This window comes from Equus caballus, unplaced genomic scaffold (genome assembly GCF_041296265.1).
Source record: "Equus caballus isolate H_3958 breed thoroughbred unplaced genomic scaffold, TB-T2T haplotype2-0000672, whole genome shotgun sequence".
Classification (NCBI taxonomy): domain Eukaryota; kingdom Metazoa; phylum Chordata; class Mammalia; order Perissodactyla; family Equidae; genus Equus; species Equus caballus.
Window position 1 is genome coordinate 1 of NW_027221960.1, and position 21,889 is coordinate 21,889.

The 21,889-nt window shown below is 69.7% G+C and overlaps 5 non-coding genes across 5 annotated transcripts; all 5 read right to left on the minus strand.

Annotated features, from left to right (window-relative positions):
- Positions 1-2,308: 2,308 nt before the first annotated feature.
- Positions 2,309-2,427, minus strand: LOC138922227 (5S ribosomal RNA). Its single transcript, XR_011435292.1, has one exon. It is a non-coding gene; the product is annotated as a 5S ribosomal RNA (ribosomal RNA).
- A 4,067-nt stretch (positions 2,428-6,494) lies between these two features.
- On the minus strand, positions 6,495-6,613 carry LOC138922228 (5S ribosomal RNA). Its single transcript, XR_011435293.1, has one exon. It is a non-coding gene; the product is annotated as a 5S ribosomal RNA (ribosomal RNA).
- Positions 6,614-10,677: 4,064 nt separating this feature from the next.
- Positions 10,678-10,796, minus strand: LOC138922229 (5S ribosomal RNA). Its single transcript, XR_011435294.1, has one exon. It is a non-coding gene; the product is annotated as a 5S ribosomal RNA (ribosomal RNA).
- A 4,065-nt stretch (positions 10,797-14,861) lies between these two features.
- On the minus strand, positions 14,862-14,980 carry LOC138922230 (5S ribosomal RNA). Its single transcript, XR_011435295.1, has one exon. It is a non-coding gene; the product is annotated as a 5S ribosomal RNA (ribosomal RNA).
- A 4,067-nt stretch (positions 14,981-19,047) lies between these two features.
- LOC138922231 (5S ribosomal RNA) lies at positions 19,048-19,166 on the minus strand. Its single transcript, XR_011435296.1, has one exon. It is a non-coding gene; the product is annotated as a 5S ribosomal RNA (ribosomal RNA).
- Between the last annotated feature and the right edge of the window lie 2,723 nt (positions 19,167-21,889).

Below are 21,889 nucleotides of genomic sequence, written 5' to 3' on the forward strand. Positions count from 1 at the left end.
GGCAAAGAGAGCGACGGCCATCCACAGACGTCCGACGAGGCCCTCCGGGGCGCCAAGCTCTCCATTTTCCACGGCACGTGTCCTCGTCAGGTTCTGCCACCTCTCGCCGGCATGCGTAGGCACACCGCTGGTCTTGCGGCCCCAGAGGCGAGGAGGCGAACGCCCCGGAGGCCGAGATTGGCACCCGCGTTCTCGGCTGCTGGGTGGCCAGCACCTAGGAGAGTGTCTGGCCGGAAGCAGCCAGGCGATCGATCCCTGGGTGCTGGATGAGCCTCGGCGGCAAGAAGTAGGCTCGTGGGGAAGGACGGCGGCCGAGGCCCGGGCCCCCACCGAGGCCGCGCTCCGTGCTGAGCGGTCCGCTCCGTGTTTCCCGCTTGCGTTCTCACCAGCACTCGCCCCCGCAAGGAGGCACGAACTCCAGGACCCCCTCGCACCAGATGAGGAAAGCGCAGCTCAGGGAGGGCACGTCACTCGCGGGAGACGGCGGCCCTTGGGTTTCAGCTCAGGACTTCGGTCTCCCGAGCCTGCGTTTCGGGGCAAGGCTCCGGTCCCGCGCTCCGGGAAACTGACAGGGACGCAGTCCCGCTTCTCCCCGCAGAAGGTGCTCCTCGGAGATCAGATCCGGGGACCCGTCAGAACCACCCCGGGCACGAGCTGGCAGGGAGCGACGCGCACCGCCCCTCCCCCCCCATCCCGCAGCCCGCAGCCCGCAGCCCGCAGCCCGCAGCCCGCAGCCCGAGGAAGCGAGGAGCAGGCGATAGAGGCGCTGGGTTGGCAGGAGGGGAAACGGGGCCGGCAGGAGAAGCGAACCGCGGAGAGACTCCCTCCCAGGACGACGATGGCTGAACGGGGAGAGGAGGGAGCTTTGGGTCCTCTCTCGTCCTGCTTTGACCGGGATGTCCCCATTTTTCCACAGCGAGCGAGTATGGCTCTTGGATTCGGTGGGGAAGACGTGGTTTATCTGGAGGACTTTTCCCTTCGGGGGTTCAAAGTCCGTTCTCTGAGGCAAGGCTCCCTCTCTGCCTCCCTGTCCTTCCCATTCGCCTCCCCGGAAGCCAGCTCTCCTCCCGGTTTCCTGGATCCCTTGGCCACGGTCCTCTGTTGCAAACACAGGCAGGTGCAAAGAAGATGCGAAAGGCTGCCCGAGCCACGCGAACGGAAAGCTGAAGCCAGGGAGCCAGGAAGGGCTGGCTGCTGAGGGAGGACGTGTCCTGTCAGGAGGCTTTTCAACTCCCTCTGACAGATGCGGCCTGGAGGGGCGGGGCCCGGCCGGGGCCCTGGGGTGGTAGGGGTCGGGTGTGAGGGGGTGGGTGGGGAGGCGGGGGGAGGCGGGAAGAGAGGGAGGCCCCCGAGTGAGGGGACACCAAAAGCCTCAGCCATCAAGACTCCTCATCTTTGCATCCAGCGTTCTCAAACTCAAAACGAACGCAAGCTCATCCACCAGGAGCAACGTAGCAGCGTTTCCAAGCGAGGCAGGACCGCCCGAAGGCGAAAGCAGAATGGGATCCCAGTCAGGTGGAGCTTGAAACTCAGACCCACCCACCCCCCTACCCCCCCACCACCTCCCCCCCTCCCCCCCACCCCGGGAAGGGGGCTTCTGGAAGGAAAAGCGAGACAAACTGACAGGGACAAACTTAGGTCGGGAAAGGAGTGTTGATTGTGAATGAGCCTCTCAAGGACAAGCGAGCGGGTACCAGGTTTTAGAAGATGACCTGCAGCGGCACAGACGCCAGCAAAGGCAGAAGCCATCCCGTCTTGGGTGAGGTGCCCGAGACGCGCCTCTCTAACCCAGTCCGCCCTGTCCTTGGAGAAGCGGGCGGTGTCTGGAAAAGCCTGACCAGGTGTCTTTCCTCGGTGGGCGGGGCTGGTCGCTTTGGGACCCGTTTGGGCCTCCCGGCACCGCCGTGGAATCCGTTCCACCTGACAGGACGACTCTACCCGGCGGCTGGGGCGGCGGGGGGCGGGGCGCCGAGGGAAGGGCTGGGGTGTCACCGGAGCGGGAGCCGAGCGGGTGGGAAGAGGCCGAGGCCAGAGGGAGCCGGCGGGCGGCGTGTGCGGCGTCGGGGTCCCGGTCCCGGTCCCGGTCCCGGTCCCGCCGGGCTGGCCCCGATTGGCCCTGGGTTCGGGTGGGGCCGCGAGCTGGAAGGGTTGGGCTGTGGCGGGGAGGGGTTGGGCCCTGCCCATGGGCGGCGCCGGCGGGCCCGCGGTGCGGAGGGTGGCGGGGGGGGGTGGGGGAGGGCTGGCTGGAGGGGTGGGGGGCGTCCGCGGAGGACGGAGGCCGGAGGCGGCAAAAGGCGAGGGAGGCAAAAGCCTACAGCACCCGGTATTCCCAGGCGGTCTCCCATCCAAGTACTAACCAGGCCCGACCCTGCTTAGCTTCCGAGATCAGACGAGATCGGGCGCGTTCAGGGTGGTATGGCCGTAGACGCTGGCGCCTGCCGCCGGCGCCCCTAAGAAGCCGCGCCGCGTCGCCCGGCCCGCGGCTCGCGCGCGCGCCCAGGCCTCTGTGACGCGCACCCGCCGCCGCCGGCGCCCCCTGCGCCCGCGCTCGGCCTGCCGCCTTCCTCCCGCTGCTGCCTCCCGCCGCGGCCGCCTCGGGCGCGGCCAGCGGGCCAGCCAAACCCTGCGCTGCCCCGCCCTGCTGCCCTCCCAGGGCGCGGAGGCCTGGAGCAGCCCGGGGTGCGAGGAGGCGGGGCGGGGCGGGCGGCGGTGGGAAACGAGGGGTGGTGGGGGCGGGGATGGGGGCGGGGCGCCTGGCTGGGCGCTCTCCCCTCGCGGCCCGGGAACACTCCAGGCCGCCCTGGCCGCTCGGATCCGGCGATGGGTCGCAGGAGATGCGGCTGCTGGGAGGTGGGGGGCGCGGGGCACTTGGCCCGAGGCGTCGGGGCGTCGGGCCGCCGGGCCCGTGCTCCTCTGAGTCCCCTCCGGCCCGAGGGGCCTCCCAGCGGGAGCCCTGACCTCTGCGGCGCCGGCCGGGCCCCGACTTGCCCAAACCCAGGCGGAGCCACCGGCGCGACCAGAGGGCGTCAGCGGAAGCCCGCCGCGCTGCCCCTGAGGGCGCGGGGAGGCGGGGCGGCCACCCTTCCCCCCGCCAGCGCCGCCCAGGAGACCGGCACCCCGCCCCCAACCCGCCCCTCGCGGGGACCCTGGACAGCTCCTGCTGGCGCCAGCCCAGAGACCCAGAGACAGAGACAGAGACAGAGACACGGAGAAACAGAGAAACGGCGACACGGAGAGGATCCAAGACACGGACCTAGACAGACACCCACCCTGACCCAGAGAGGCTCTGCCCAAGAGCTCGCTTCCCCCCCAGGAGGGCGGTGGTGCTGGAGCTGGGCCCGGGCCAGGAGGCAGGGGCCCCGGGGCTGGCGATCACCCCTGGGGCCCTAGGCCGCGCAGACAGGCTCTCAGGAGTCCCGGGCTCCCGGCATCGCTGCCCCGCCATCGCCCAGGAACCACAGACAGGCACCGGAGCTCGCTGGCGCGCTCTGTCTGCGCTTGCGTGTGCGTGTGCGTGTGCGTGTGCGTGTTGTGCGAGTGGGTGTGTAGGCGTGTGTGTGTGTGTGTGTGTGTGTGCGCGCGCGCGCGCGCCTGTGTGTCTGTGTGCCTGTGTGTGTGCGCGTCCGGGTTTGCGTGTTCCTTTCTCTCCGCTTCTTCACTCTGGCTCTTTTCCTCTTTCTGCCGGGCACCCCCGACCTTACTGAGGTGATAGAAGGAGCAGGCAGAAAAGTCAGGGCCCAGAGAACTTGGCACGAGAAAGCAGCTCCATCTACCAGACATGTAGAAGCCCCTCCCCGACGACCGACCGCAGCGTCCCCGTTCTGCTCAAGTGCCGCTGGGGACGTTGCCCGGGATCTCCCGCCCGCTAGGTCACCGACGAAGGCGCCTCCGTTTTCCCAAGAGCGCGCTCGCGCCCAGGACGGAGGGAGGAGCAGCACGGTGTGACGACGGGGAGGAAGAGTCGCGTCCGAAGGCCCGTCGGTGCCTGCCGACGTCCCGGCTCTCCCTGTCTCGAGACCTCTGGGCTTCAGGGTTCTGTGCCGCAAGGCTTTCCCGCCGCACCCCCCGGGACCCAGGGCGCGCTGTGTGCGCTGCCCGTCTCCAGCGTTTGGGCCCTGTGGGCCTTCTTGCGTCCCACTGGAAAGGGGACCCTGGGACGGAGAGAAGACGGGCAGGGGGCGGGCTTCGGCAAAGAGAGCGACGGCCATCCACAGACGTCCGACGAGGCCCTCCGGGGCGCCAAGCTCTCCATTTTCCACGGCACGTGTCCTCGTCAGGTTCTGCCACCTCTCGCCGGCATGCGTAGGCACACCGCTGGTCTTGCGGCCCCAGAGGCGAGGAGGCGAACGCCCCGGAGGCCGAGATTGGCACCCGCGTTCTCGGCTGCTGGGTGGCCAGCACCTAGGAGAGTGTCTGGCCGGAAGCAGCCAGGCGATCGATCCCTGGGTGCTGGATGAGCCTCGGCGGCAAGAAGTAGGCTCGTGGGGAAGGACGGCGGCCGAGGCCCGGGCCCCCACCGAGGCCGCGCTCCGTGCTGAGCGGTCCGCTCCGTGTTTCCCGCTTGCGTTCTCACCAGCACTCGCCCCCGCAAGGAGGCACGAACTCCAGGACCCCCTCGCACCAGATGAGGAAAGCGCAGCTCAGGGAGGGCACGTCACTCGCGGGAGACGGCGGCCCTTGGGTTTCAGCTCAGGACTTCGGTCTCCCGAGCCTGCGTTTCGGGGCAAGGCTCCGGTCCCGCGCTCCGGGAAACTGACAGGGACGCAGTCCCGCTTCTCCCCGCAGAAGGTGCTCCTCGGAGATCAGATCCGGGGACCCGTCAGAACCACCCCGGGCACGAGCTGGCAGGGAGCGACGCGCACCGCCCCTCCCCCCCCATCCCGCAGCCCGCAGCCCGCAGCCCGCAGCCCGCAGCCCGCAGCCCGAGGAAGCGAGGAGCAGGCGATAGAGGCGCTGGGTTGGCAGGAGGGGAAACGGGGCCGGCAGGAGAAGCGAACCGCGGAGAGACTCCCTCCCAGGACGACGATGGCTGAACGGGGAGAGGAGGGAGCTTTGGGTCCTCTCTCGTCCTGCTTTGACCGGGATGTCCCCATTTTTCCACAGCGAGCGAGTATGGCTCTTGGATTCGGTGGGGAAGACGTGGTTTATCTGGAGGACTTTTCCCTTCGGGGGTTCAAAGTCCGTTCTCTGAGGCAAGGCTCCCTCTCTGCCTCCCTGTCCTTCCCATTCGCCTCCCCGGAAGCCAGCTCTCCTCCCGGTTTCCTGGATCCCTTGGCCACGGTCCTCTGTTGCAAACACAGGCAGGTGCAAAGAAGATGCGAAAGGCTGCCCGAGCCACGCGAACGGAAAGCTGAAGCCAGGGAGCCAGGAAGGGCTGGCTGCTGAGGGAGGACGTGTCCTGTCAGGAGGCTTTTCAACTCCCTCTGACAGATGCGGCCTGGAGGGGCGGGGCCCGGCCGGGGCCCTGGGGTGGTAGGGGTCGGGTGTGAGGGGGTGGGTGGGGAGGCGGGGGGAGGCGGGAAGAGAGGGAGGCCCCCGAGTGAGGGGACACCAAAAGCCTCAGCCATCAAGACTCCTCATCTTTGCATCCAGCGTTCTCAAACTCAAAACGAACGCAAGCTCATCCACCAGGAGCAACGTAGCAGCGTTTCCAAGCGAGGCAGGACCGCCCGAAGGCGAAAGCAGAATGGGATCCCAGTCAGGTGGAGCTTGAAACTCAGACCCACCCACCCCCCTACCCCCCCACCACCTCCCCCCCTCCCCCCCACCCCGGGAAGGGGGCTTCTGGAAGGAAAAGCGAGACAAACTGACAGGGACAAACTTAGGTCGGGAAAGGAGTGTTGATTGTGAATGAGCCTCTCAAGGACAAGCGAGCGGGTACCAGGTTTTAGAAGATGACCTGCAGCGGCACAGACGCCAGCAAAGGCAGAAGCCATCCCGTCTTGGGTGAGGTGCCCGAGACGCGCCTCTCTAACCCAGTCCGCCCTGTCCTTGGAGAAGCGGGCGGTGTCTGGAAAAGCCTGACCAGGTGTCTTTCCTCGGTGGGCGGGGCTGGTCGCTTTGGGACCCGTTTGGGCCTCCCGGCACCGCCGTGGAATCCGTTCCACCTGACAGGACGACTCTACCCGGCGGCTGGGGCGGCGGGGGCGGGGCGCCGAGGGAAGGGCTGGGGTGTCACCGGAGCGGGAGCCGAGCGGGTGGGAAGAGGCCGAGGCCAGAGGGAGCCGGCGGGCGCCGTGTGCGGCGTCGGGGTCCCAGTCCCGGTCCCGGTCCCGGTCCCGCCGGGCTGGCCCCGATTGGCCCTGGGTTCGGGTGGGGCCGCGAGCTGGAAGGGTTGGGCTGTGGCGGGGAGGGGTTGGGCCCTGCCCATGGGCGGCGCCGGCGGGCCCGCGGTGCGGAGGGTGGCGGGGGGGGGTGGGGGAGGGCTGGCTGGAGGGGTGGGGGGCGTCCGCGGAGGACGGAGGCCGGAGGCGGCAAAAGGCGAGGGAGGCAAAAGCCTACAGCACCCGGTATTCCCAGGCGGTCTCCCATCCAAGTACTAACCAGGCCCGACCCTGCTTAGCTTCCGAGATCAGACGAGATCGGGCGCGTTCAGGGTGGTATGGCCGTAGACGCTGGCGCCTGCCGCCGGCGCCCCTAAGAAGCCGCGCCGCGTCGCCCGGCCCGCGGCTCGCGCGCGCGCCCAGGCCTCTGTGACGCGCACCCGCCGCCGCCGGCGCCCCCTGCGCCCGCGCTCGGCCTGCCGCCTTCCTCCCGCTGCTGCCTCCCGCCGCGGCCGCCTCGGGCGCGGCCAGCGGGCCAGCCAAACCCTGCGCTGCCCCGCCCTGCTGCCCTCCCAGGGCGCGGAGGCCTGGAGCAGCCCGGGGTGCGAGGAGGCGGGGCGGGGCGGGCGGCGGTGGGAAACGAGGGGTGGTGGGGGCGGGGATGGGGGCGGGGCGCCTGGCTGGGCGCTCTCCCCTCGCGGCCCGGGAACACTCCAGGCCGCCCTGGCCGCTCGGATCCGGCGATGGGTCGCAGGAGATGCGGCTGCTGGGAGGTGGGGGGCGCGGGGCACTTGGCCCGAGGCGTCGGGGCGTCGGGCCGCCGGGCCCGTGCTCCTCTGAGTCCCCTCCGGCCCGAGGGGCCTCCCAGCGGGAGCCCTGACCTCTGCGGCGCCGGCCGGGCCCCGACTTGCCCAAACCCAGGCGGAGCCACCGGCGCGACCAGAGGGCGTCAGCGGAAGCCCGCCGCGCTGCCCCTGAGGGCGCGGGGAGGCGGGGCGGCCACCCTTCCCCCCGCCAGCGCCGCCCAGGAGACCGGCACCCCGCCCCCAACCCGCCCCTCGCGGGGACCCTGGACAGCTCCTGCTGGCGCCAGCCCAGAGACCCAGAGACAGAGACAGAGACAGAGACACGGAGAAACAGAGAAACGGCGACACGGAGAGGATCCAAGACACGGACCTAGACAGACACCCACCCTGACCCAGAGAGGCTCTGCCCAAGAGCTCGCTTCCCCCCCAGGAGGGCGGTGGTGCTGGAGCTGGGCCCGGGCCAGGAGGCAGGGGCCCCGGGGCTGGCGATCACCCCTGGGGCCCTAGGCCGCGCAGACAGGCTCTCAGGAGTCCCGGGCTCCCGGCATCGCTGCCCCGCCATCGCCCAGGAACCACAGACAGGCACCGGAGCTCGCTGGCGCGCTCTGTCTGCGCTTGCGTGTGCGTGTGCGTGTGCGTGTGCGTGTTGTGCGAGTGGGTGTGTAGGCGTGTGTGTGTGTGTGTGTGTGTGTGCGCGCGCGCGCGCCTGTGTGTCTGTGTGCCTGTGTGTGTGCGCGTCCGGGTTTGCGTGTTCCTTTCTCTCCGCTTCTTCACTCTGGCTCTTTTCCTCTTTCTGCCGGGCACCCCCGACCTTACTGAGGTGATAGAAGGAGCAGGCAGAAAAGTCAGGGCCCAGAGAACTTGGCACGAGAAAGCAGCTCCATCTACCAGACATGTAGAAGCCCCTCCCCGACGACCGACCGCAGCGTCCCCGTTCTGCTCAAGTGCCGCTGGGGACGTTGCCCGGGATCTCCCGCCCGCTAGGTCACCGACGAAGGCGCCTCCGTTTTCCCAAGAGCGCGCTCGCGCCCAGGACGGAGGGAGGAGCAGCACGGTGTGACGACGGGGAGGAAGAGTCGCGTCCGAAGGCCCGTCGGTGCCTGCCGACGTCCCGGCTCTCCCTGTCTCGAGACCTCTGGGCTTCAGGGTTCTGTGCCGCAAGGCTTTCCCGCCGCACCCCCCGGGACCCAGGGCGCGCTGTGTGCGCTGCCCGTCTCCAGCGTTTGGGCCCTGTGGGCCTTCTTGCGTCCCACTGGAAAGGGGACCCTGGGACGGAGAGAAGACGGGCAGGGGGCGGGCTTCGGCAAAGAGAGCGACGGCCATCCACAGACGTCCGACGAGGCCCTCCGGGGCGCCAAGCTCTCCATTTTCCACGGCACGTGTCCTCGTCAGGTTCTGCCACCTCTCGCCGGCATGCGTAGGCACACCGCTGGTCTTGCGGCCCCAGAGGCGAGGAGGCGAACGCCCCGGAGGCCGAGATTGGCACCCGCGTTCTCGGCTGCTGGGTGGCCAGCACCTAGGAGAGTGTCTGGCCGGAAGCAGCCAGGCGATCGATCCCTGGGTGCTGGATGAGCCTCGGCGGCAAGAAGTAGGCTCGTGGGGAAGGACGGCGGCCGAGGCCCGGGCCCCCACCGAGGCCGCGCTCCGTGCTGAGCGGTCCGCTCCGTGTTTCCCGCTTGCGTTCTCACCAGCACTCGCCCCCGCAAGGAGGCACGAACTCCAGGACCCCCTCGCACCAGATGAGGAAAGCGCAGCTCAGGGAGGGCACGTCACTCGCGGGAGACGGCGGCCCTTGGGTTTCAGCTCAGGACTTCGGTCTCCCGAGCCTGCGTTTCGGGGCAAGGCTCCGGTCCCGCGCTCCGGGAAACTGACAGGGACGCAGTCCCGCTTCTCCCCGCAGAAGGTGCTCCTCGGAGATCAGATCCGGGGACCCGTCAGAACCACCCCGGGCACGAGCTGGCAGGGAGCGACGCGCACCGCCCCTCCCCCCCCATCCCGCAGCCCGCAGCCCGCAGCCCGCAGCCCGCAGCCCGCAGCCCGAGGAAGCGAGGAGCAGGCGATAGAGGCGCTGGGTTGGCAGGAGGGGAAACGGGGCCGGCAGGAGAAGCGAACCGCGGAGAGACTCCCTCCCAGGACGACGATGGCTGAACGGGGAGAGGAGGGAGCTTTGGGTCCTCTCTCGTCCTGCTTTGACCGGGATGTCCCCATTTTTCCACAGCGAGCGAGTATGGCTCTTGGATTCGGTGGGGAAGACGTGGTTTATCTGGAGGACTTTTCCCTTCGGGGGTTCAAAGTCCGTTCTCTGAGGCAAGGCTCCCTCTCTGCCTCCCTGTCCTTCCCATTCGCCTCCCCGGAAGCCAGCTCTCCTCCCGGTTTCCTGGATCCCTTGGCCACGGTCCTCTGTTGCAAACACAGGCAGGTGCAAAGAAGATGCGAAAGGCTGCCCGAGCCACGCGAACGGAAAGCTGAAGCCAGGGAGCCAGGAAGGGCTGGCTGCTGAGGGAGGACGTGTCCTGTCAGGAGGCTTTTCAACTCCCTCTGACAGATGCGGCCTGGAGGGGCGGGGCCCGGCCGGGGCCCTGGGGTGGTAGGGGTCGGGTGTGAGGGGGTGGGTGGGGAGGCGGGGGGAGGCGGGAAGAGAGGGAGGCCCCCGAGTGAGGGGACACCAAAAGCCTCAGCCATCAAGACTCCTCATCTTTGCATCCAGCGTTCTCAAACTCAAAACGAACGCAAGCTCATCCACCAGGAGCAACGTAGCAGCGTTTCCAAGCGAGGCAGGACCGCCCGAAGGCGAAAGCAGAATGGGATCCCAGTCAGGTGGAGCTTGAAACTCAGACCCACCCACCCCCCTACCCCCCCACCACCTCCCCCCCTCCCCCCCACCCCGGGAAGGGGGCTTCTGGAAGGAAAAGCGAGACAAACTGACAGGGACAAACTTAGGTCGGGAAAGGAGTGTTGATTGTGAATGAGCCTCTCAAGGACAAGCGAGCGGGTACCAGGTTTTAGAAGATGACCTGCAGCGGCACAGACGCCAGCAAAGGCAGAAGCCATCCCGTCTTGGGTGAGGTGCCCGAGACGCGCCTCTCTAACCCAGTCCGCCCTGTCCTTGGAGAAGCGGGCGGTGTCTGGAAAAGCCTGACCAGGTGTCTTTCCTCGGTGGGCGGGGCTGGTCGCTTTGGGACCCGTTTGGGCCTCCCGGCACCGCCGTGGAATCCGTTCCACCTGACAGGACGACTCTACCCGGCGGCTGGGGCGGCGGGGGCGGGGCGCCGAGGGAAGGGCTGGGGTGTCACCGGAGCGGGAGCCGAGCGGGTGGGAAGAGGCCGAGGCCAGAGGGAGCCGGCGGGCGGCGTGTGCGGCGTCGGGGTCCCGGTCCCGGTCCCGGTCCCGGTCCCGCCGGGCTGGCCCCGATTGGCCCTGGGTTCGGGTGGGGCCGCGAGCTGGAAGGGTTGGGCTGTGGCGGGGAGGGGTTGGGCCCTGCCCATGGGCGGCGCCGGCGGGCCCGCGGTGCGGAGGGTGGCGGGGGGGGTGGGGGAGGGCTGGCTGGAGGGGTGGGGGGCGTCCGCGGAGGACGGAGGCCGGAGGCGGCAAAAGGCGAGGGAGGCAAAAGCCTACAGCACCCGGTATTCCCAGGCGGTCTCCCATCCAAGTACTAACCAGGCCCGACCCTGCTTAGCTTCCGAGATCAGACGAGATCGGGCGCGTTCAGGGTGGTATGGCCGTAGACGCTGGCGCCTGCCGCCGGCGCCCCTAAGAAGCCGCGCCGCGTCGCCCGGCCCGCGGCTCGCGCGCGCGCCCAGGCCTCTGTGACGCGCACCCGCCGCCGCCGGCGCCCCCTGCGCCCGCGCTCGGCCTGCCGCCTTCCTCCCGCTGCTGCCTCCCGCCGCGGCCGCCTCGGGCGCGGCCAGCGGGCCAGCCAAACCCTGCGCTGCCCCGCCCTGCTGCCCTCCCAGGGCGCGGAGGCCTGGAGCAGCCCGGGGTGCGAGGAGGCGGGGCGGGGCGGGCGGCGGTGGGAAACGAGGGGTGGTGGGGGCGGGGATGGGGGCGGGGCGCCTGGCTGGGCGCTCTCCCCTCGCGGCCCGGGAACACTCCAGGCCGCCCTGGCCGCTCGGATCCGGCGATGGGTCGCAGGAGATGCGGCTGCTGGGAGGTGGGGGGCGCGGGGCACTTGGCCCGAGGCGTCGGGGCGTCGGGCCGCCGGGCCCGTGCTCCTCTGAGTCCCCTCCGGCCCGAGGGGCCTCCCAGCGGGAGCCCTGACCTCTGCGGCGCCGGCCGGGCCCCGACTTGCCCAAACCCAGGCGGAGCCACCGGCGCGACCAGAGGGCGTCAGCGGAAGCCCGCCGCGCTGCCCCTGAGGGCGCGGGGAGGCGGGGCGGCCACCCTTCCCCCCGCCAGCGCCGCCCAGGAGACCGGCACCCCGCCCCCAACCCGCCCCTCGCGGGGACCCTGGACAGCTCCTGCTGGCGCCAGCCCAGAGACCCAGAGACAGAGACAGAGACAGAGACACGGAGAAACAGAGAAACGGCGACACGGAGAGGATCCAAGACACGGACCTAGACAGACACCCACCCTGACCCAGAGAGGCTCTGCCCAAGAGCTCGCTTCCCCCCCAGGAGGGCGGTGGTGCTGGAGCTGGGCCCGGGCCAGGAGGCAGGGGCCCCGGGGCTGGCGATCACCCCTGGGGCCCTAGGCCGCGCAGACAGGCTCTCAGGAGTCCCGGGCTCCCGGCATCGCTGCCCCGCCATCGCCCAGGAACCACAGACAGGCACCGGAGCTCGCTGGCGCGCTCTGTCTGCGCTTGCGTGTGCGTGTGCGTGTGCGTGTGCGTGTTGTGCGAGTGGGTGTGTAGGCGTGTGTGTGTGTGTGTGTGTGTGCGCGCGCGCGCGCGCCTGTGTGTCTGTGTGCCTGTGTGTGTGCGCGTCCGGGTTTGCGTGTTCCTTTCTCTCCGCTTCTTCACTCTGGCTCTTTTCCTCTTTCTGCCGGGCACCCCCGACCTTACTGAGGTGATAGAAGGAGCAGGCAGAAAAGTCAGGGCCCAGAGAACTTGGCACGAGAAAGCAGCTCCATCTACCAGACATGTAGAAGCCCCTCCCCGACGACCGACCGCAGCGTCCCCGTTCTGCTCAAGTGCCGCTGGGGACGTTGCCCGGGATCTCCCGCCCGCTAGGTCACCGACGAAGGCGCCTCCGTTTTCCCAAGAGCGCGCTCGCGCCCAGGACGGAGGGAGGAGCAGCACGGTGTGACGACGGGGAGGAAGAGTCGCGTCCGAAGGCCCGTCGGTGCCTGCCGACGTCCCGGCTCTCCCTGTCTCGAGACCTCTGGGCTTCAGGGTTCTGTGCCGCAAGGCTTTCCCGCCGCACCCCCCGGGACCCAGGGCGCGCTGTGTGCGCTGCCCGTCTCCAGCGTTTGGGCCCTGTGGGCCTTCTTGCGTCCCACTGGAAAGGGGACCCTGGGACGGAGAGAAGACGGGCAGGGGGCGGGCTTCGGCAAAGAGAGCGACGGCCATCCACAGACGTCCGACGAGGCCCTCCGGGGCGCCAAGCTCTCCATTTTCCACGGCACGTGTCCTCGTCAGGTTCTGCCACCTCTCGCCGGCATGCGTAGGCACACCGCTGGTCTTGCGGCCCCAGAGGCGAGGAGGCGAACGCCCCGGAGGCCGAGATTGGCACCCGCGTTCTCGGCTGCTGGGTGGCCAGCACCTAGGAGAGTGTCTGGCCGGAAGCAGCCAGGCGATCGATCCCTGGGTGCTGGATGAGCCTCGGCGGCAAGAAGTAGGCTCGTGGGGAAGGACGGCGGCCGAGGCCCGGGCCCCCACCGAGGCCGCGCTCCGTGCTGAGCGGTCCGCTCCGTGTTTCCCGCTTGCGTTCTCACCAGCACTCGCCCCCGCAAGGAGGCACGAACTCCAGGACCCCCTCGCACCAGATGAGGAAAGCGCAGCTCAGGGAGGGCACGTCACTCGCGGGAGACGGCGGCCCTTGGGTTTCAGCTCAGGACTTCGGTCTCCCGAGCCTGCGTTTCGGGGCAAGGCTCCGGTCCCGCGCTCCGGGAAACTGACAGGGACGCAGTCCCGCTTCTCCCCGCAGAAGGTGCTCCTCGGAGATCAGATCCGGGGACCCGTCAGAACCACCCCGGGCACGAGCTGGCAGGGAGCGACGCGCACCGCCCCTCCCCCCCCATCCCGCAGCCCGCAGCCCGCAGCCCGCAGCCCGCAGCCCGCAGCCCGAGGAAGCGAGGAGCAGGCGATAGAGGCGCTGGGTTGGCAGGAGGGGAAACGGGGCCGGCAGGAGAAGCGAACCGCGGAGAGACTCCCTCCCAGGACGACGATGGCTGAACGGGGAGAGGAGGGAGCTTTGGGTCCTCTCTCGTCCTGCTTTGACCGGGATGTCCCCATTTTTCCACAGCGAGCGAGTATGGCTCTTGGATTCGGTGGGGAAGACGTGGTTTATCTGGAGGACTTTTCCCTTCGGGGGTTCAAAGTCCGTTCTCTGAGGCAAGGCTCCCTCTCTGCCTCCCTGTCCTTCCCATTCGCCTCCCCGGAAGCCAGCTCTCCTCCCGGTTTCCTGGATCCCTTGGCCACGGTCCTCTGTTGCAAACACAGGCAGGTGCAAAGAAGATGCGAAAGGCTGCCCGAGCCACGCGAACGGAAAGCTGAAGCCAGGGAGCCAGGAAGGGCTGGCTGCTGAGGGAGGACGTGTCCTGTCAGGAGGCTTTTCAACTCCCTCTGACAGATGCGGCCTGGAGGGGCGGGGCCCGGCCGGGGCCCTGGGGTGGTAGGGGTCGGGTGTGAGGGGGTGGGTGGGGAGGCGGGGGGAGGCGGGAAGAGAGGGAGGCCCCCGAGTGAGGGGACACCAAAAGCCTCAGCCATCAAGACTCCTCATCTTTGCATCCAGCGTTCTCAAACTCAAAACGAACGCAAGCTCATCCACCAGGAGCAACGTAGCAGCGTTTCCAAGCGAGGCAGGACCGCCCGAAGGCGAAAGCAGAATGGGATCCCAGTCAGGTGGAGCTTGAAACTCAGACCCACCCACCCCCCTACCCCCCCACCACCTCCCCCCCTCCCCCCCACCCCGGGAAGGGGGCTTCTGGAAGGAAAAGCGAGACAAACTGACAGGGACAAACTTAGGTCGGGAAAGGAGTGTTGATTGTGAATGAGCCTCTCAAGGACAAGCGAGCGGGTACCAGGTTTTAGAAGATGACCTGCAGCGGCACAGACGCCAGCAAAGGCAGAAGCCATCCCGTCTTGGGTGAGGTGCCCGAGACGCGCCTCTCTAACCCAGTCCGCCCTGTCCTTGGAGAAGCGGGCGGTGTCTGGAAAAGCCTGACCAGGTGTCTTTCCTCGGTGGGCGGGGCTGGTCGCTTTGGGACCCGTTTGGGCCTCCCGGCACCGCCGTGGAATCCGTTCCACCTGACAGGACGACTCTACCCGGCGGCTGGGGCGGCGGGGGCGGGGCGCCGAGGGAAGGGCTGGGGTGTCACCGGAGCGGGAGCCGAGCGGGTGGGAAGAGGCCGAGGCCAGAGGGAGCCGGCGGGCGGCGTGTGCGGCGTCGGGGTCCCGGTCCCGGTCCCGGTCCCGGTCCCGCCGGGCTGGCCCCGATTGGCCCTGGGTTCGGGTGGGGCCGCGAGCTGGAAGGGTTGGGCTGTGGCGGGGAGGGGTTGGGCCCTGCCCATGGGCGGCGCCGGCGGGCCCGCGGTGCGGAGGGTGGCGGGGGGGGGTGGGGGAGGGCTGGCTGGAGGGGTGGGGGGCGTCCGCGGAGGACGGAGGCCGGAGGCGGCAAAAGGCGAGGGAGGCAAAAGCCTACAGCACCCGGTATTCCCAGGCGGTCTCCCATCCAAGTACTAACCAGGCCCGACCCTGCTTAGCTTCCGAGATCAGACGAGATCGGGCGCGTTCAGGGTGGTATGGCCGTAGACGCTGGCGCCTGCCGCCGGCGCCCCTAAGAAGCCGCGCCGCGTCGCCCGGCCCGCGGCTCGCGCGCGCGCCCAGGCCTCTGTGACGCGCACCCGCCGCCGCCGGCGCCCCCTGCGCCCGCGCTCGGCCTGCCGCCTTCCTCCCGCTGCTGCCTCCCGCCGCGGCCGCCTCGGGCGCGGCCAGCGGGCCAGCCAAACCCTGCGCTGCCCCGCCCTGCTGCCCTCCCAGGGCGCGGAGGCCTGGAGCAGCCCGGGGTGCGAGGAGGCGGGGCGGGGCGGGCGGCGGTGGGAAACGAGGGGTGGTGGGGGCGGGGATGGGGGCGGGGCGCCTGGCTGGGCGCTCTCCCCTCGCGGCCCGGGAACACTCCAGGCCGCCCTGGCCGCTCGGATCCGGCGATGGGTCGCAGGAGATGCGGCTGCTGGGAGGTGGGGGGCGCGGGGCACTTGGCCCGAGGCGTCGGGGCGTCGGGCCGCCGGGCCCGTGCTCCTCTGAGTCCCCTCCGGCCCGAGGGGCCTCCCAGCGGGAGCCCTGACCTCTGCGGCGCCGGCCGGGCCCCGACTTGCCCAAACCCAGGCGGAGCCACCGGCGCGACCAGAGGGCGTCAGCGGAAGCCCGCCGCGCTGCCCCTGAGGGCGCGGGGAGGCGGGGCGGCCACCCTTCCCCCCGCCAGCGCCGCCCAGGAGACCGGCACCCCGCCCCCAACCCGCCCCTCGCGGGGACCCTGGACAGCTCCTGCTGGCGCCAGCCCAGAGACCCAGAGACAGAGACAGAGACAGAGACACGGAGAAACAGAGAAACGGCGACACGGAGAGGATCCAAGACACGGACCTAGACAGACACCCACCCTGACCCAGAGAGGCTCTGCCCAAGAGCTCGCTTCCCCCCCAGGAGGGCGGTGGTGCTGGAGCTGGGCCCGGGCCAGGAGGCAGGGGCCCCGGGGCTGGCGATCACCCCTGGGGCCCTAGGCCGCGCAGACAGGCTCTCAGGAGTCCCGGGCTCCCGGCATCGCTGCCCCGCCATCGCCCAGGAACCACAGACAGGCACCGGAGCTCGCTGGCGCGCTCTGTCTGCGCTTGCGTGTGCGTGTGCGTGTGCGTGTGCGTGTTGTGCGAGTGGGTGTGTAGGCGTGTGTGTGTGTGTGTGTGTGTGTGCGCGCGCGCGCGCGCGCCTGTGTGTCTGTGTGCCTGTGTGTGTGCGCGTCCGGGTTTGCGTGTTCCTTTCTCTCCGCTTCTTCACTCTGGCTCTTTTCCTCTTTCTGCCGGGCACCCCCGACCTTACTGAGGTGATAGAAGGAGCAGGCAGAAAAGTCAGGGCCCAGAGAACTTGGCACGAGAAAGCAGCTCCATCTACCAGACATGTAGAAGCCCCTCCCCGACGACCGACCGCAGCGTCCCCGTTCTGCTCAAGTGCCGCTGGGGACGTTGCCCGGGATCTCCCGCCCGCTAGGTCACCGACGAAGGCGCCTCCGTTTTCCCAAGAGCGCGCTCGCGCCCAGGACGGAGGGAGGAGCAGCACGGTGTGACGACGGGGAGGAAGAGTCGCGTCCGAAGGCCCGTCGGTGCCTGCCGACGTCCCGGCTCTCCCTGTCTCGAGACCTCTGGGCTTCAGGGTTCTGTGCCGCAAGGCTTTCCCGCCGCACCCCCCGGGACCCAGGGCGCGCTGTGTGCGCTGCCCGTCTCCAGCGTTTGGGCCCTGTGGGCCTTCTTGCGTCCCACTGGAAAGGGGACCCTGGGACGGAGAGAAGACGGGCAGGGGGCGGGCTTCGGCAAAGAGAGCGACGGCCATCCACAGACGTCCGACGAGGCCCTCCGGGGCGCCAAGCTCTCCATTTTCCACGGCACGTGTCCTCGTCAGGTTCTGCCACCTCTCGCCGGCATGCGTAGGCACACCGCTGGTCTTGCGGCCCCAGAGGCGAGGAGGCGAACGCCCCGGAGGCCGAGATTGGCACCCGCGTTCTCGGCTGCTGGGTGGCCAGCACCTAGGAGAGTGTCTGGCCGGAAGCAGCCAGGCGATCGATCCCTGGGTGCTGGATGAGCCTCGGCGGCAAGAAGTAGGCTCGTGGGGAAGGACGGCGGCCGAGGCCCGGGCCCCCACCGAGGCCGCGCTCCGTGCTGAGCGGTCCGCTCCGTGTTTCCCGCTTGCGTTCTCACCAGCACTCGCCCCCGCAAGGAGGCACGAACTCCAGGACCCCCTCGCACCAGATGAGGAAAGCGCAGCTCAGGGAGGGCACGTCACTCGCGGGAGACGGCGGCCCTTGGGTTTCAGCTCAGGACTTCGGTCTCCCGAGCCTGCGTTTCGGGGCAAGGCTCCGGTCCCGCGCTCCGGGAAACTGACAGGGACGCAGTCCCGCTTCTCCCCGCAGAAGGTGCTCCTCGGAGATCAGATCCGGGGACCCGTCAGAACCACCCCGGGCACGAGCTGGCAGGGAGCGACGCGCACCGCCCCTCCCCCCCCATCCCGCAGCCCGCAGCCCGCAGCCCGCAGCCCGCAGCCCGCAGCCCGAGGAAGCGAGGAGCAGGCGATAGAGGCGCTGGGTTGGCAGGAGGGGAAACGGGGCCGGCAGGAGAAGCGAACCGCGGAGAGACTCCCTCCCAGGACGACGATGGCTGAACGGGGAGAGGAGGGAGCTTTGGGTCCTCTCTCGTCCTGCTTTGACCGGGATGTCCCCATTTTTCCACAGCGAGCGAGTATGGCTCTTGGATTCGGTGGGGAAGACGTGGTTTATCTGGAGGACTTTTCCCTTCGGGGTTCAAAGTCCGTTCTCTGAGGCAAGGCTCCCTCTCTGCCTCCCTGTCCTTCCCATTCGCCTCCCCGGAAGCCAGCTCTCCTCCCGGTTTCCTGGATCCCTTGGCCACGGTCCTCTGTTGCAAACACAGGCAGGTGCAAAGAAGATGCGAAAGGCTGCCCGAGCCACGCGAACGGAAAGCTGAAGCCAGGGAGCCAGGAAGGGCTGGCTGCTGAGGGAGGACGTGTCCTGTCAGGAGGCTTTTCAACTCCCTCTGACAGATGCGGCCTGGAGGGGCGGGGCCCGGCCGGGGCCCTGGGGTGGTAGGGGTCGGGTGTGAGGGGGTGGGTGGGGAGGCGGGGGGAGGCGGGAAGAGAGGGAGGCCCCCGAGTGAGGGGACACCAAAAGCCTCAGCCATCAAGACTCCTCATCTTTGCATCCAGCGTTCTCAAACTCAAAACGAACGCAAGCTCATCCACCAGGAGCAACGTAGCAGCGTTTCCAAGCGAGGCAGGACCGCCCGAAGGCGAAAGCAGAATGGGATCCCAGTCAGGTGGAGCTTGAAACTCAGACCCACCCACCCCCCTACCCCCCCACCACCTCCCCCCCTCCCCCCCACCCCGGGAAGGGGGCTTCTGGAAGGAAAAGCGAGACAAACTGACAGGGACAAACTTAGGTCGGGAAAGGAGTGTTGATTGTGAATGAGCCTCTCAAGGACAAGCGAGCGGGTACCAGGTTTTAGAAGATGACCTGCAGCGGCACAGACGCCAGCAAAGGCAGAAGCCATCCCGTCTTGGGTGAGGTGCCCGAGACGCGCCTCTCTAACCCAGTCCGCCCTGTCCTTGGAGAAGCGGGCGGTGTCTGGAAAAGCCTGACCAGGTGTCTTTCCTCGGTGGGCGGGGCTGGTCGCTTTGGGACCCGTTTGGGCCTCCCGGCACCGCCGTGGAATCCGTTCCACCTGACAGGACGACTCTACCCGGCGGCTGGGGCGGCGGGGGCGGGGCGCCGAGGGAAGGGCTGGGGTGTCACCGGAGCGGGAGCCGAGCGGGTGGGAAGAGGCCGAGGCCAGAGGGAGCCGGCGGGCGGCGTGTGCGGCGTCGGGGTCCCGGTCCCGGTCCCGGTCCCGGTCCCGCCGGGCTGGCCCCGTTGGCCCTGGGGTTGGGGTGGGGCCGCGAGCTGTACGGGTGGGGCTGGGGCGGGGAGGGGTTGGGCCCTGCCCATGGGCGGCGCCGGCGGGCCCGCGGTGCGGAGGGTGGCGGGGGGGGTGGGGGAGGGCTGGCTGGAGGGGTGGGGGGCGTCCGCGGAGGACGGAGGCCGGAGGCGGCAAAAGGCGAGGGAGGCAAAAGCCTACAGCACCCGGTATTCCCAGGCGGTCTCCCATCCAAGTACTAACCAGGCCCGACCCTGCTTAGCTTCCGAGATCAGACGAGATCGGGCGCGTTCAGGGTGGTATGGCCGTAGACGCTGGCGCCTGCCGCCGGCGCCCCTAAGAAGCCGCGCCGCGTCGCCCGGCCCGCGGCTCGCGCGCGCGCCCAGGCCTCTGTGACGCGCACCCGCCGCCGCCGGCGCCCCCTGCGCCCGCGCTCGGCCTGCCGCCTTCCTCCCGCTGCTGCCTCCCGCCGCGGCCGCCTCGGGCGCGGCCAGCGGGCCAGCCAAACCCTGCGCTGCCCCGCCCTGCTGCCCTCCCAGGGCGCGGAGGCCTGGAGCAGCCCGGGGTGCGAGGAGGCGGGGCGGGGCGGGCGGCGGTGGGAAACGAGGGGTGGTGGGGGCGGGGATGGGGGCGGGGCGCCTGGCTGGGCGCTCTCCCCTCGCGGCCCGGGAACACTCCAGGCCGCCCTGGCCGCTCGGATCCGGCGATGGGTCGCAGGAGATGCGGCTGCTGGGAGGTGGGGGGCGCGGGGCACTTGGCCCGAGGCGTCGGGGCGTCGGGCCGCCGGGCCCGTGCTCCTCTGAGTCCCCTCCGGCCCGAGGGGCCTCCCAGCGGGAGCCCTGACCTCTGCGGCGCCGGCCGGGCCCCGACTTGCCCAAACCCAGGCGGAGCCACCGGCGCGACCAGAGGGCGTCAGCGGAAGCCCGCCGCGCTGCCCCTGAGGGCGCGGGGAGGCGGGGCGGCCACCCTTCCCCCCGCCAGCGCCGCCCAGGAGACCGGCACCCCGCCCCCAACCCGCCCCTCGCGGGGACCCTGGACAGCTCCTGCTGGCGCCAGCCCAGAGACCCAGAGACAGAGACAGAGACAGAGACACGGAGAAACAGAGAAACGGCGACACGGAGAGGATCCAAGACACGGACCTAGACAGACACCCACCCTGACCCAGAGAGGCTCTGCCCAAGAGCTCGCTTCCCCCCCAGGAGGGCGGTGGTGCTGGAGCTGGGCCCGGGCCAGGAGGCAGGGGCCCCGGGGCTGGCGATCACCCCTGGGGCCCTAGGCCGCGCAGACAGGCTCTCAGGAGTCCCGGGCTCCCGGCATCGCTGCCCCGCCATCGCCCAGGAACCACAGACAGGCACCGGAGCTCGCTGGCGCGCTCTGTCTGCGCTTGCGTGTGCGTGTGCGTGTGCGTGTGCGTGTTGTGCGAGTGGGTGTGTAGGCGTGTGTGTGTGTGTGTGTGTGTGCGCGCGCGCGCGCGCCTGTGTGTCTGTGTGCCTGTGTGTGTGCGCGTCCGGGTTTGCGTGTTCCTTTCTCTCCGCTTCTTCACTCTGGCTCTTTTCCTCTTTCTGCCGGGCACCCCCGACCTTACTGAGGTGATAGAAGGAGCAGCAGAAAAGTCAGGGCCCAGAGAACTTGGCACGAGAAAGCAGCTCCATCTACCAGACATGTAGAAGCCCCTCCCCGACGACCGACCGCAGCGTCCCCGTTCTGCTCAAGTGCCGCTGGGGACGTTGCCCGGGATCTCCCGCCCGCTAGGTCACCGACGAAGGCGCCTCCGTTTTCCCAAGAGCGCGCTCGCGCCCAGGACGGAGGGAGGAGCAGCACGGTGTGACGACGGGGAGGAAGAGTCGCGTCCGAAGGCCCGTCGGTGCCTGCCGACGTCCCGGCTCTCCCTGTCTCGAGACCTCTGGGCTTCAGGGTTCTGTGCCGCAAGGCTTTCCCGCCGCACCCCCCGGGACCCAGGGCGCGCTGTGTGCGCTGCCCGTCTCCAGCGTTTGGGCCCTGTGGGCCTTCTTGCGTCCCACTGGAAAGGGGACCCTGGGACGGAGAGAAGACGGGCAGGGGGCGGGCTTCGGCAAAGAGAGCGACGGCCATCCACAGACGTCCGACGAGGCCCTCCGGGGCGCCAAGCTCTCCATTTTCCACGGCACGTGTCCTCGTCAGGTTCTGCCACCTCTCGCCGGCATGCGTAGGCACACCGCTGGTCTTGCGGCCCCAGAGGCGAGGAGGCGAACGCCCCGGAGGCCGAGATTGGCACCCGCGTTCTCGGCTGCTGGGTGGCCAGCACCTAGGAGAGTGTCTGGCCGGAAGCAGCCAGGCGATCGATCCCTGGGTGCTGGATGAGCCTCGGCGGCAAGAAGTAGGCTCGTGGGGAAGGACGGCGGCCGAGGCCCGGGCCCCCACCGAGGCCGCGCTCCGTGCTGAGCGGTCCGCTCCGTGTTTCCCGCTTGCGTTCTCACCAGCACTCGCCCCCGCAAGGAGGCACGAACTCCAGGACCCCCTCGCACCAGATGAGGAAAGCGCAGCTCAGGGAGGGCACGTCACTCGCGGGAGACGGCGGCCCTTGGGTTTCAGCTCAGGACTTCGGTCTCCCGAGCCTGCGTTTCGGGGCAAGGCTCCGGTCCCGCGCTCCGGGAAACTGACAGGGACGCAGTCCCGCTTCTCCCCGCAGAAGGTGCTCCTCGGAGATCAGATCCGGGGACCCGTCAGAACCACCCCGGGCACGAGCTGGCAGGGAGCGACGCGCACCGCCCCTCCCCCCCCATCCCGCAGCCCGCAGCCCGCAGCCCGCAGCCCGCAGCCCGCAGCCCGAGGAAGCGAGGAGCAGGCGATAGAGGCGCTGGGTTGGCAGGAGGGGAAACGGGGCCGGCAGGAGAAGCGAACCGCGGAGAGACTCCCTCCCAGGACGACGATGGCTGAACGGGGAGAGGAGGGAGCTTTGGGTCCTCTCTCGTCCTGCTTTGACCGGGATGTCCCCATTTTTCCACAGCGAGCGAGTATGGCTCTTGGATTCGGTGGGAAGACGTGGTTTATCTGGAG